This window comes from Magnolia sinica, chromosome 12, assembly GCF_029962835.1.
Source record: "Magnolia sinica isolate HGM2019 chromosome 12, MsV1, whole genome shotgun sequence".
Taxonomy (NCBI): Eukaryota; Viridiplantae; Streptophyta; class Magnoliopsida; order Magnoliales; family Magnoliaceae; genus Magnolia; species Magnolia sinica.
Window position 1 is genome coordinate 21690251 of NC_080584.1, and position 14227 is coordinate 21704477.

Below are 14227 nucleotides of genomic sequence, written 5' to 3' on the forward strand. Positions count from 1 at the left end.
GCTCAACCTCAGAGCAATGCAGCGGTCTCAGCATCTTAGAGATGCGATCAATCCAATACTTGGCCTCCTCGGATCTATGAGAACCCACAAATGTGGGAGGTCGTAAGCACTGGAATCGCTCAAAAGTGCCTCTCGCACTAGCGCTCCCAGATGGGGGCATAGGTGAAGCAGGAGAAGTCGCCCCCACTGACTGAGCAAAGATGCTAGCCATGGAAGATAGAAACTGCAGCAGCTGCTGCTACTGCTGCCGAATCTGCTGTTGCTGCATCAATAGCATCATCTGCTCAAACCTATCAGACGGCGGAGTAGACGAAGATACACGGCTCGGCTCAGGAACCGAAGGCGTGACTGGAGGAGCCATAGGTGTCGGCCCAACACCGGCATGAGACGGGCCCGACTGTGGATTCGTTTAGCTATCGCTCAGGGGAGGAACCCCGACAAGCGACTCAACCAAGGAGAGACGGGTCGAAGTCTTCGAACCCTTAGGAGGCATACCCTACATTCAACAGAGGATGTAACCTGTAAGATTCTACGTCCACATAATCCATCCACACAGTATTTACAGCATAACTTCAAAGATAAACAACATGCATTCCATTTAACAAAATTTGTCGCAATACAAGTAGTGCAGCATTACATGAATCACAACAGGGAAAGCATGTGAACTACAACTTCTAAAACTTCAAACAACAACAAACACTTCCAACTACAAAGCCAACAACGGCTACACACAGAAAGAAATAACAAAACAAAGCAAAGGACGACTACAATGACAACTACTCATCAGAATTAGGAGATGGAGGTGGGGCACCCTTATCCTGCAAGCAAACAGGATAGACTTCAAAGTTCGAGTCACCTTCTTGAACTTATGCTTCACAAGGCTTCAAAGATCCATGATATCCTGGTGTAGAACAATCTGCCCTTCTTCAAGCCGAGCAATACGGGCATCCCTGGCAGCCTGATCTGCGCTCTGCTCTGATGCCACATGAGGAGAGCTCTCACTCGTATCTTGTGCCTCAACCTCTTCCTCGTCCTGCTCTGTTTCTTCTTCAATCTCAGCACCACCTTCAACATAACTCTCATCCTCATCACTCTCTGACTCATCCTCACTCTCTGAGGCCTGTCGACGAGGACCAATCTCCATCTGCTTAAGGGTTGTTAGATTAATATGACGAACAGGAACCGGCTTCTCTGCTCCAAGCCTATAGCCAAACTCATGTGCAAGCTTACAAATGAGGCGGCCAAATGGAAGCAATTCAGTCCTCCTATTTGAACGAGCGATAAGGATAATCTGACGCAAGATGTACATCGGCACACATAACTTCGCTTCTTGCCCCACCTAATACAGAAAATCTACCATCAGGTGCGTACACTCGCTGCGTTTGCTCCATCTTAGATATACATTGAACGTACACATGTGGTGAAGCGAGCGGAAGTCGTCCGTCATGTAGGTAGCTAGAAGACTTCTATTTGGCTGCCACTCGACCAGATGACTACACAGGAACCGGGTGCGACGATCTCTCTCGCGCATACTGTTCAAATTCTTCTCATTGGCATGCACCTCACCAAGTGGCACATTCAGGAGTCGGGATATTAAAGCGACGTTGACCGTGGCCTCTCGACCGCTACCACAAGGAATCTTGAACTGCAGAGGCTCCAGCGAAGGATCACGAATGTTGGCGTAAAAAGCTCGAACAGTACTTGCATTCGGGCGATACTCGCCCTCAAACAAGGGACACCAACCAGCCCCTTCTAGGCGCTCCAACAGCAGAAACTCGCCAAATAGTCGCGGATCAACATGAGCCTCAAAAAGGACTTTATGGCCTTCATAGACTCCATGCGATAGCTCCGCCAACAAGGTTCTTCCAATGGGAGCTTGAGGATCAAGGTCCCGCTTAGTCTGAAACTCACGGGCGGCGGTCGTGCTCACAATGGCACCTCTCGGCCTCCGTGCACGGGTTGGGCGGCTAGGCCCGGCTTCATCCACGGGCGCTCTCTTCTTCCCCATCAAAGAAAGAAGGGTGGAGATGGAAAAGATGGTCGTGATAAACTCAAAGAGGGCCATGAAAATAAGAGAAATGGGAGAAATAGGAAGGATGGTGGAACTTCCACACACTTGAGATCCCAAAGGAAGATTTAAGAGCCCAAATGAGAAGAAAAGAAAGTGAAAACAATAATGGGGGGTGAGGTTTTGAGATGGGTTGGTTGGGTTTGCACGAAAATGGAAGAAGAAGAAGATTTGGAAGAGATTTGGTGGAGTTTGGAGAAGAACTTGAAGGAAAGGAGAGCTTGGGAGGGTGGATTGTGAAGGAATTAGGGCTTAGGAGAGGTTTTAATTAGCAAACCGTGGAAGGGTGGGCCACACTAGGCCAAAAACTTGTCGGCCCGAGCCTGCCCGCTCGGCCTGGCCCGCTGATGAGCGAGGGCTTGCCGAACCGGCGAGGACATTGCCGGTCTCTGGACCGTCCGGCGATGGCTCGCCGTTTGGGCGAGGTCCTCCTAGCCCCTAAGCTCTAAAATGATGTCGGTCCCCCCTGGGTCCCCCTGGAAATGCCCCGATCGGCCCCTTTGCTTGATTCGACGCTTATCGGGCCATTCGAGCAGAAATCTGATACAAACACAGATTTTCTGACAATTGGAGGGTTGAAATGGGATGATTAACCATCTAGACTCATTAATAGATGGTCTAGAAGAGATTTCGGGTCACTGTGTGTGATCAGGAGAGAGCACAGACTCGATCTCGGCGATCGTTTTCAATAAACTTTCGCCGATAGAAGCAACGGAACACAAACACACAATCTACGATAAACTCACACCCAAATACATTAAAGTGGCGACAGCGTGCGGTGTGTGACCATAACCCAAGTCCGGTTTAATCCAATTCATGCTCTGATACCAACTTGTAACGCCCTGAAATTCGGGGGTCGAGTATAACTCAGCTCCCGAGTTCCAAAACATCACTTATGCAACATATTTAATGATGGATGTATGTTGTCTGTATTAGTGCATAAACATGGAATAGATTAAGCCAAATTACAGATATAATTCAAGGATAAGTGAAGAACGCAAGCGGAAGACTTAAAGAAATATATGTGTATATGTGCGAATCCCTGAAATACATACACATACCAGGTCGTAATACAAGTATTGCTATCAAAATTACAAGTATCAAATTACATCATTTAATCCCAAAAGAAATTCCAGAATCCCGCGCATCAGAACAAGGCTCACTAGAACCCGCCTGAAAACTGCATGAAGGAAAATGCAACCTCATCATCCTCGATCTCCTGCTCTACCTCAGAGGTCTCATCAACATCTGCAACTAAGACAGAGTCTGGTGGGTGTTTAACACAGCCCCAGAATGTGGGAGTGAGTGATCAACTTAGTGGAACAATATAGCAAAGGTTAACATGTTATCAATTCAATCAAGCAGTAATGATAAAGCAGAACAATTAAACATGTCCTAAGTACTCTTGTTAACGCAAGGATGTATGAAGAATGATGCGTGCCCTCGCACGTACACCCTCAGCGTCTTCATCTTACGTTACGCATGACATCGCCTCAAAGTGCGCCACATCTTCCAGGCACATACAAATGCGGTGCATGAACATGATTACCAAGTTATTATTAGTCCTTTTCATACAGCAGGATTGGGAAGCTAAGGTACCTTTCTCATATCACCATCCAAACAGTGATCCATTCTAGGGTCGTCAGTCCCAGACATCTCATAAGATCATATGGTTTTAGGTCGTTGCAAAGGGCTCGTCACCAATCAATGCATGCCTATCATACCTTCGTTACTACAATAAGGCTCGTCACCTCAATGCGGTATCCAGGCATGCTCGAGGTCACTACAGAGGACTCGTCACCAATCAATGTAGGCCGACAGCGCGAATATAGTGTCCCATACCACTATAATCAGTTCACGAGTTTGGTTGCTCACTGGTCACTACGGGGAGGCTCGTCACCCCAGCGTAGGCCGACAGCGCGACCACGGTGTCTCATACCACCATGTCCGGCTCATGAGTCTTAGCGGATCAAGGTACAATGGTTAATAGGATTTCATTGGTAAGTTTGGTACCCTGGATTCAAACAATAGTGTCCATACATGGTGAACATACATCGGACAATCGGGTAACTTGACGAACTCGACTAGCACGAGTGCACGTTGGGTTGAATGACATAGAGTGCGCAAATACTCTGCATGGCCAAACCACTGCCGACAACTCTAATACAACTCGGGTTCGTCTAATCACGTCCTTCGTGGCGAAAGCAATCTCGGCCACAAACTTAAGGCCGATTACCGACTTCCTGGACTATTCATAGTCCCAAACACATTACACTACAACAGATATTCGTATTGAATGTAGAACAGTGATGGAACAACAACTTCAACCATGTAGCATATGAGTATTTGAAGAATATCAACTTAACATGGATGTAAGCATAAGTAATACTTGAACTTAAACAACAAGGAATATGACTTGCATGTGATAAATCATACACATCAATAGGATTGTTGAGAATCGCTTCTCAACGCCCACAATTAGGTTAATATATCACCCTATAGATCATTCAGACATTTCTACAAACACTTAGTATATATAATACAACATACATGACGTATGTTGAAATATATGCATTTGGACAATTCCTTTTACCAAGAAGTTGTCGCACATACATCTAGCTTAAATACACGACAAATAATCATGACAATCACATGTTCATATTTTATACGTATACGGTACTTTATACATACACATAGAATACACAAATCTCAATGTAACACATGCATATCAGGAACGCAAAATAAACATAACATTTGGCATGTGAAATCTCATCCATAGCAAGAATAAACCATTCACTGGCATTGAAAGCCTTGAAAACCATAACCTATACGATTAAAGTCCGCACCTTAAACCAGAAATAGAGCGCCAAACTGATTTAGACGATATGTCTTCGTCAACGGCGATAGGATAACCTAAGGCAAGAATAGAAATGAGTTACAACAACACATAAACTATTCTAAGCTCTAAAACAGATTAGGGTTAGGTTAATTTACCCAAAGATGAAATCAGAATTGCCGGAATAACGATTCAAAAGTGAAGGTTTAAGGATAAAGAAGAACAGGAAAGAATCTAAGATGATTCACCAACTTCTCTCTCACTTTCTCTCTCTTTTCCTCTCTCTTTCTTAGCTAGCGTTAGGAAATTCGTATGGAAAAGAGAGTTGGGGTTTTAAGGTCTATATATAGGCCTAACATTGATGAAAATAATCCTAGGGCCAAGGTATACTTAGGTTATAACTAAAGCAGGCTTCTCTCGATCCAACGGAGCACTTCCGGTGGGCCTATTACCACGAAAGGTCGGACTTAAGCTCACTGACCATGGATCTAGGTCAAGCTCAGTTTTTGTACCGATCGGATCTTCAGATCAGTCATGGCAGACCACACTCAATTCAACGGTCACCGAAACTCGATCAAGACCACAAGCACAAGGATATGCCTGGGCCATCTTTCCTGATCAGAGGGTGAAATTGGGTCAGAATCCAACGATCAGATTGCTTAAAATCGTCGCGCAAGCGACACGACTCAGATTTCATAAAATCTTATTTAATATCTCACCGTTCTCACACTCTTCACTCCGGACTCAATCAAATCGACCCAGAACATCATCTGGACTTGATTTTTGAGGTGATGGCCAAGTCCAACATGGTAACAATTACAGCCTAAGATCATCGTTATCGGACTTACGACGCGCGGTCCAGGTCCGATCCAAAGTTTCTAAAAATTCCCAAGAGCAACTGGATTTAGCAATAAATCGCAGATTTCAGAGTAACATAGCGCTAACTATACTACAGATTTTGAGTCATGCAGATCCAATTTAAAGTGATTGATGCAAATTTCACAAGTAATCGAGTTTAGCGCTAATTACCCCAATAAGCTACTAAGGAAAATAGAGGTAGTACTCGGGTCTTGACACAAAATTTTTAGGGTCATTACATTATCACCAAGGATTACACTATGAAATATAAACAACAGGCTGAAAAGTAAAGAATTATACTAAGGAATGTAATTTGGTTGATGGGAAAAAGTAAAGAATCACACTGTAGAATGTAAATTGATTGGTAATTGAAATGATAATTATAAGGTAATTGTTTGGTTGATTGGGTTGGTATAAGACAAATCTTCTTACTGAATTCCACTACTATTTATATCCTTAATCCAGTCATTTGGATCATTCCCACGTTCTAACGGCTGCTATAACCGTTCAACACTACTGCCTTCTGTATGCTTCTAACGTCCAACAATTGTTTCAGCACTATTTATCTTTCTGGATGCTTCTCACGTTCTAACAGTTGTTGATGTAAAGTTCATTGTCACTTTGTCCCAGTAACTACTCTAAGCCTTCTTGTTGAATTGATCGTATTCTGCTCAACCGCTCGATCGAGCTCCTAGATGATCATTTGCTGCTTGATTGAGCTCATGTATGACCATCAGCCAGTTGATTTGTCTTCTGGATGACTATTGGGCACTTGATTGATCTCCTGAACGACCATCGATTGCTTGCTCGAGCTCCTGAACGACCATCGGCCGCTTGCTCGACCTCCTAAATGGTTATCTGCCACTTGGTCGATTGGTTAGTTTGCTTTTGATTAGGTAAAAAGCACTCCATACATTTTTTTAAATCTTTAGCTTGCAATATCTTTCCATTGCTTTAACACTTATCCTTTTCGATTAATTTCCCAAGAACGATTAGGAATACGGTATAACATAATGAAAGTAAGTCCAAACTTCAATGGACATCCACGAGAATAACTAAACATCATCACAATCACAGTCCAAAACTTCAACGAGCACGGAGAAGGTTTCGGGGGTGTCCTATCCCCACTTCTCGTTGGGGTTGATACATTTTAAGTTTTGAATGGGCCTGATTATTGGCATAAATGAGGTGGCGAAAACAATGGACTACGTCAGTGTCATAGACACACGGAGTTCATAGAGTTTTCGGTGTAGGGCGTCCTTACAACAGATGAACGCGGATTTTCTGCAATTATGCGAAAGCCTTTCACGGAAAGTTCCTGCGCAAGGATTCTAGGTGGGGCCTACTGTGATGTTTGTGAGAAATCCAACCCCTCCATCTATTTTTTCGACCTCATTTTAAGACATGATATTAAAAATGAGGAAGATCCAAAACTTAAGTGGGCCACAGGAGATGAGGTATTGGCGAAAGGAATGCCTACCATTGAAACCTTCCTGGGCTCCACTTTGCTGTTTATATGCCATCTAAACCGTTTATAAGGTCATTTTCACTAAGATAAAGTGACAACACCAAAAAAATTAGACCTTTACAAAACTTTTATGGCCATGTAAATGTTTCAACTCTGGTCACTAAATATCCACTGTTTCCTCTTGTGTAGAGAGGTTGGATTTCTAACAAACATCTAAGTGGGCCCCACACAAAACTTCCTGGGAAAGGGTTTAGACGCGGATGCGGATTGCACACGGACACAGCCAGTGGCGGCCGACTATTGGACGGTGCTCGATGAGCTCCTTTGTGTTTTACCAACCCTGTCCATTCAATTTCTTCAGCTAATTTTAAGACATGAGCTAAAAAATGAGGAAATTCAAAACTCATGTAGGCCGCAACTAGTGATTGAACGTCTGCAATTAAAACCTTCTTGGGGCTTCAAAAGTTTTGGATCAAGCAGTTATTTGTGATTTCATTCATGGTTGGATAGTAAATAAACATTGCAGTATGCCCTAAAAAGTTTTTAATGGTGGATGTTCAATCACCATTGTTTTCCTGTGATGTGGCCCACCTGAGATGTGGATCTACGACATTTTGTAGCTCATTTTTTTAAATAATGATCCAAAATGGATGGAAGGTACGGATAAAACATATACACCATAGTTGGCCCACAGAGCACCGTCCGGTAGCTACATTGATGACCGTGGGGTCTACAATCCACGTCAACAACTGCTACAGAGAATTGCAAAGAAATTGCGTGGGAAAAGAGGTCGGGCCTAAAGGACTGGAATCCAGGAACCCTACTCGGTGTAGTAAAATATCAAGTATTTGACATCCACTGCGTTTATCAGGTTCTATGCTCGATATTAGGCCCCAAGCCCAATAATCAACTATATCCACAACTCAGATGGGTCACATCACATGAAAAATGGAGATGGGATGTCAACCATAGGTTTGTTTGTGGGGGCAACCATGGTTTATATCGCTCATCAAACCCGCTAATATTAATCAGGCATAACACCACATGATGAATAGAATATACAAAAAGCAGCCTGGTGGAAAAGTCAGGTGAGCCACTCCATGTCAACTTAGAAGTTTGGTTAGCATTTGTACATTGTTTGCATCGTTGTGGATCATAGGAATTCTTAATCCCGCTTAATTCTACATGTATGGTAAAAATGGTAATTCTCGCCTCATAGACGTAGTGGATTTTATATAAACTATACGAGGACCCTATAAAGCTTAGGTGTTTCACGCCCTGCATAAAAGATGTGTTGTGGATAGAGCAGACATGGGACGGCTCAACTCGCGTGACTCAACTTGTCCGACTCGTTCAGATTTGAATTGACCTAAATTGAATGGGTGAGTCTATTCGAGCTAAGTAGGCTTCGCCTAATCCAAACTCAAACTAAGTTGAACTCGAACCGACTTGATCCGAAACTCAATTCAGTCATACTCGACTTGATCCGTTTCAAGTTTTATATATATATATATATATATAACACAGGTTTCTAAGGCCCCGTTTGTTAAATCTGAATTCTGAAGCTTGAATCTGAAATCTGAAGTCAAAAAACTTGTTTGGTAACTATGGTTGAGTCTGAAAATTAAGTACTGAATTTGAAATAATTTGTTTGTTAACAAACATTTGAAATGTTTGAAATATGTTAATTTGACACATTTACCCCTATCTATCTCCTGTTTTGAAATGCTTTACATTATAAAGAAATTATTTTTTATTAAATGAAAATAAAATTATTTTATTTAATTCAAATAAACTATAAAGTACTTAATAGAAAATTAAAATATCATTATTCATAAAAACAAATAAAAAATTATTGATTTGCATGTATAAGTGTGGCGGCAATTTCTTCTCACATATTGGACATAATAGTTTGTTCAAAGTTTCCAAATACTCCTTCCACTTCAAGCATATCATTCTCTGATTTGATATTCATCTCTGAAAGAACATTTTCATCATTGTATTGTTGGAAGAGTTGATCGGAGATGGATTCTTTTCTGATGTAGTTGTGTAGTGTCATGCATGTAATAACTGTTTCTTTGCTTCGGGAAGGAATATGGTGTCATTCGCTTCAAAATTGCAAAACGCGCCTTCAACACGCCAAGAGACCTTTCGATTACATTCCGTAACTTTGCATGCATATGATTAAAAAGCTCCTCTTTACTAGTAGGCCACCCACCACTACGAAAGTCACCCAACCAATACCGAACATTACGGTATGGTGCCATAAATCCTCTTGTGTGAGTTTAAGCAGCATCAACAAGATAATATTTATCTACATAAAAACAAATGACATTTTAGCAAAATTTCAAATTATAATTTTACCAAGTTATATGAAAAAGTATATTAAATATTACCAGGAGGGGGCAACGAAAATTTCTTTGTTGGATCAAGTACAGCATCCATAAGTACCCTTGAATCATGTGCCACCCCTTCCCATCCAGCTATGACATATGTAAAAATCATATTAAAGTCACGGATGGCCATAACGTTCTGAGCACATTCACCCCTTCATCTTCCTTTGTAAGGTATTTGTTTATCAATTAGGATACATACAGGAATGAGGGTTTCATCTAACACACCAACGGCACCCTAAACATTAAAGGTAAATTGTTAACCCTTGAGTAGGATGATTCAATTATAAGTAAATATATTTATATTTTTTTATATGAAGTTTTACCTTAAATATTTGTCGAAGATGTCGGTGTGTTCTGATTTCTTGGACATTTTGATTAAATGATGGAGTGACAATCATTTCTTTGGTAAATTTTAGCATAGCAAATAATACCTTATGAAAGTACTTATGCACCGTTTGTGTTGAATGTACAAATCGATTTCTTACGAATCTATTCCGAAGGTTATGACTAATTGTCATTATAAACATGGCAATCTTTTCCTCGAGTGATACATATCTACTATCAAATAACCACTTTCGAATGCGAAACAAGTTACACAATCTATTGAATGTATCTTTCTCCATTCTAAACAATTCGTAGTAAACTGAAGATGAACCATCTAATAATTCTTTTACAAAATATGATCCAGGTAATGCAGGAGAACTTGCTTGTATTCTGTTGGTAGACGTCTCTAAATAATTAAATACTAGCTTTAATATAATAATCTTCAATAATTTCTTCTGTTCATTTGTTAATGCCATAATTCTGTCAATATTGAAAGTGAAGACTTCAATTTGATGTTTAAACAATTAACTAATTAAAATTAACAAATCTCTTAAATAGATTATATCGACAAAAATCGATATGCTCTATATAATAATCTTCAGCATGTCGATAAATCAAGAGTTACAGTAGAATTAAAGACATTCATGAGTAAAAGAAATAAAACTATTAAACTAATATTAAAATTATTCAAACTGAACAGTATACTAATATAAAGTCTATAAGCAAAGCTAATGTCAAAACATTAAAGAAAAAGAAATAAAACTAATGTCAAAAATATGAAAAAATAAACTACACACTAATCTAAAGTCTCTATCCAAAGCTTTATATCCTCTTCTTCCTCTAGAAGCATCCATACTTCTCTGTTCTCCTTCTGGTTAAACGATTTTAGAGCTTTAAAGTACAATGGATCTGGTCTTCTTATTGATAACATGCTGTTTAATTTCATTAAACATTCTTTGATAGTGGGTCCTTCTGCATCTATCTTTTCCAACTGATGTATGAGTGCCTCTACGCTGCTTTGGATATCTTTCTTCCTATTTGGTTTATGCCGTTTGCGTTGATGAGCTTCTAAATCGACAAGCGGTGCCTGTTGGCATTCTTTAGTAGTTGGATTTATGTTAACATCAAGACTGTCTAAATTGATTTCATTTTCACTCATAGGTGTATTTGAAGGTATTTGAGATGACGACCCAAAATACTCCTAAGGAAGATTGTCGCTATGTGTTGTGTAGGCTTCAGTACCAGTTGCAACAAAACCTTCAAATAAGGCCCTCAATTCGTTTTCAAATGCTAGTGGTCTATTTCGGAATTGAGCTGCATTCTTATTTGCCTACAATAAAAATATCATAAAATCAGGTCTTAATTTGATGAAAGGCAAATTCTTATTACCTTTATGTACTCATTCCATCTTTCTTCAGGCCAATCGAATTGGCCCGTCAATGCATTGTACTCATGTCCCGTAATGCTTATCAATTTAATCCACGGAGTATACTGTACTTTCAGATAATCCCATAAATTCTTCAATTGCTTTTGATTAAATTCTTTTCCCGTATGCTTTTTCAACTCAATTATTAATTTGTTCCTTACTTGTTTGGTCAAGCTTGACCCTAACCTACCACCCTTATGTGCTTCTTCAAGACAACAATCAATAAATATTTTTTTCTCCAAATCACTCCATCTTGCCCTGCCACTATCCCTTGAAGTCATTGCTACAATAGTCTACTATAAACTGAGAATTGTTTAAAGAAGAATAATTGAGTAAAAATCTTTTAATAAATTTACTTGATTAAAATAAATAGAAAAGACAAAAACTCATGAAAATCAAGTCAATTTTCAAAGATAGAGAGACTGTAATACCTGTCGAAGAGAAATATTTATAATCTTTTATAAAGATACTGAAAAAATAATTGATGATGCAATGGAGAAGTGAATGAGAAGCCTGTTGTATTTTACGAAAAAATAAACATGAATTGGTACTACACCAGATGATTTCCCGCCAACTTTGATCTCCTTAAAACTGTTCGTACAACTTGAGCTCGATGAGCCCCATAGAGCCTTCCAACGCAGGAACTTCATGCGAAGAGGAGCAGACACGGATTTCCTGCTAAAGCTTTTCGCAGGAACTTCGTGCTCTGTTAGCCCCTCCATGATGTATGTGTTTCATCCATTTTTACAGATCATTCTAGTGCATCACCCCAAAAATTAGAGGGATATAAATCTCAGGTGGACCACACCATAAGAAAATAATAATGATTGGATATGCATCATTAAAATCCTCCTAAGGCCCACTATACTATTAATTTGACATCCAATCTTTTAATTAGGTCATACAGGCCCAAATGAAGGGAAAAAACAAAGATCAGCTTGATCCAAAGCTTTTATGGTCCCCAAAAGGTTTTTAATGGTCGACGCTATTCAACACTGTTTCCTGTAATGTGGCCCACTTGAGATTTTAATATACCTAATTTTTTATCTCATTCCACGAAATGATCTGAAAAAATAGATGAATGGCATGGATGAAACACATACATCATGGTAGGGCCCACAGAGCACCAAGCATCAGCCACTGGCCGGTGGCAGTGGGAGTAGCCAGTCCGTTCCCGTCTTGGAGCCGTGTTTAACAGACGGGGATTTCTTTCGCAGGAAGTTCCTGCGCTGGGATGCATGGTGGGGGCCACCGTGATGTTTATGAGAAATCTAACCCGTCCATCCGTTTTTTTAGCTCATTTTAGTACATACAACTAAAAATTAGGAGGATATAAGACTCAAGTGGGCCATACGAGATGAAACAGTGGGAAAGGAATGTCCAACGTTGAAACCTTCCTCGGCTCCACCTTGATGTTTATATTCCATCCAAGTCGTTTATAAGGTCATTTTCACTGGGATGAAGTGAAAATACCAAAAATTAGACCAAGACAAAACCTTCGTGGCCATATAAATGTTTCAACGGTGGTCACTAAATCTCCACTGTTTCCTCTCGTGTGGTCGATTCAAGTTTTGAATATACTTTATTTTTGGCCGCATAACCTAAAATGATCTGTAAAATCGGATGGATGGTGTGGCTTTCACACAAACATCTCAGTGGAGCCCACCCAGATTCCTTGCGCAGGAACTTCCTACAAAAGGCTTTCGCAGGAAATCTGCGTCCCTGTTTAAGGAGGACGCAGATTGCGTACTACCCCCGCCCGTCCCTGACTCTGAACGGGCAGTTCTGTGGGCGGGCCCACCGTGATGTATATGTACATCCACACCGTCAATCCCTTTTCTCAAATTATTTTAAGGCATGGACACATAAATGAGGCAGATCCAACGCTCAAGTGGACCACACCAAATAATAATCTTGGTTGCATTAAAATGCACCAGTTGCATTAAATGCAAGAGTCATCTGTCATATGGTCCATTTGATCGTTGGATCTGACTCATTTTTGTTTTGATGCCTTAAAATAATATGAGAAAAGGGATAGAGGGTTTGGATGTACAGATACATCACGGTGGGCCCGCCCACCGAACAGCCCGTTCGGAGCTAGGGACGGGCGAGGGTAGAGTTACATGGGCCACTATGATGTTTTTTAACCATCCAACCTATTCATTAGGTCATGTAGACGTGGATGAAGTGAAAACACAAATATCAGCTTGATCTGAAACTTCTCAAGCTCTCAAGAAGTTTTTAACGGTGGACGTTCAATCCCCACCTTATGGTTCAATTAATCATTGGACTTGCTTCTTTTATTGGATCACACCTTAAAATATCTGAAAAAGTTGATGGACGATGTGGATCAAACACATAAATCATGGTGGGGCATAAAGAAGTTCCGCAGGTTAAAGGTTGATTTTGTATTGCGTAAACAATTGAAAAGAAAAATTTTCCGTAATAACTTGAAAAGGGGTACTTTTGGAAGCAAAAATTTTTTGTTTAATGAAAAATCATGAAGTGCATTCCACGTTCACCATTAAGCCAGACTCCTATCACGGAAAGAATTCAGTGAAAAATCACTTAGCGCTTTCCGTCTTCCGCGTTAACAACGCATTAACAAACACCACTAAACACGGAAAATTTTTCTCATTCCGCGTTAAGTGCAAAATTTCAACGTTCACAAACACGGCCTAAGTATCTATAACCTTACCTACCGCTCCTAACCCCAATCCGAACCCAAACTCTTTCTCTCCCTCCCTCTTCTTCCTTGTTCACTCCCTCCCTCCCTCATCTCTGAATAGGACTTGTACTTTTGACCGCTTCGAACTCGGTCCGAATCAATCCAAGACATATCGGACTCGGA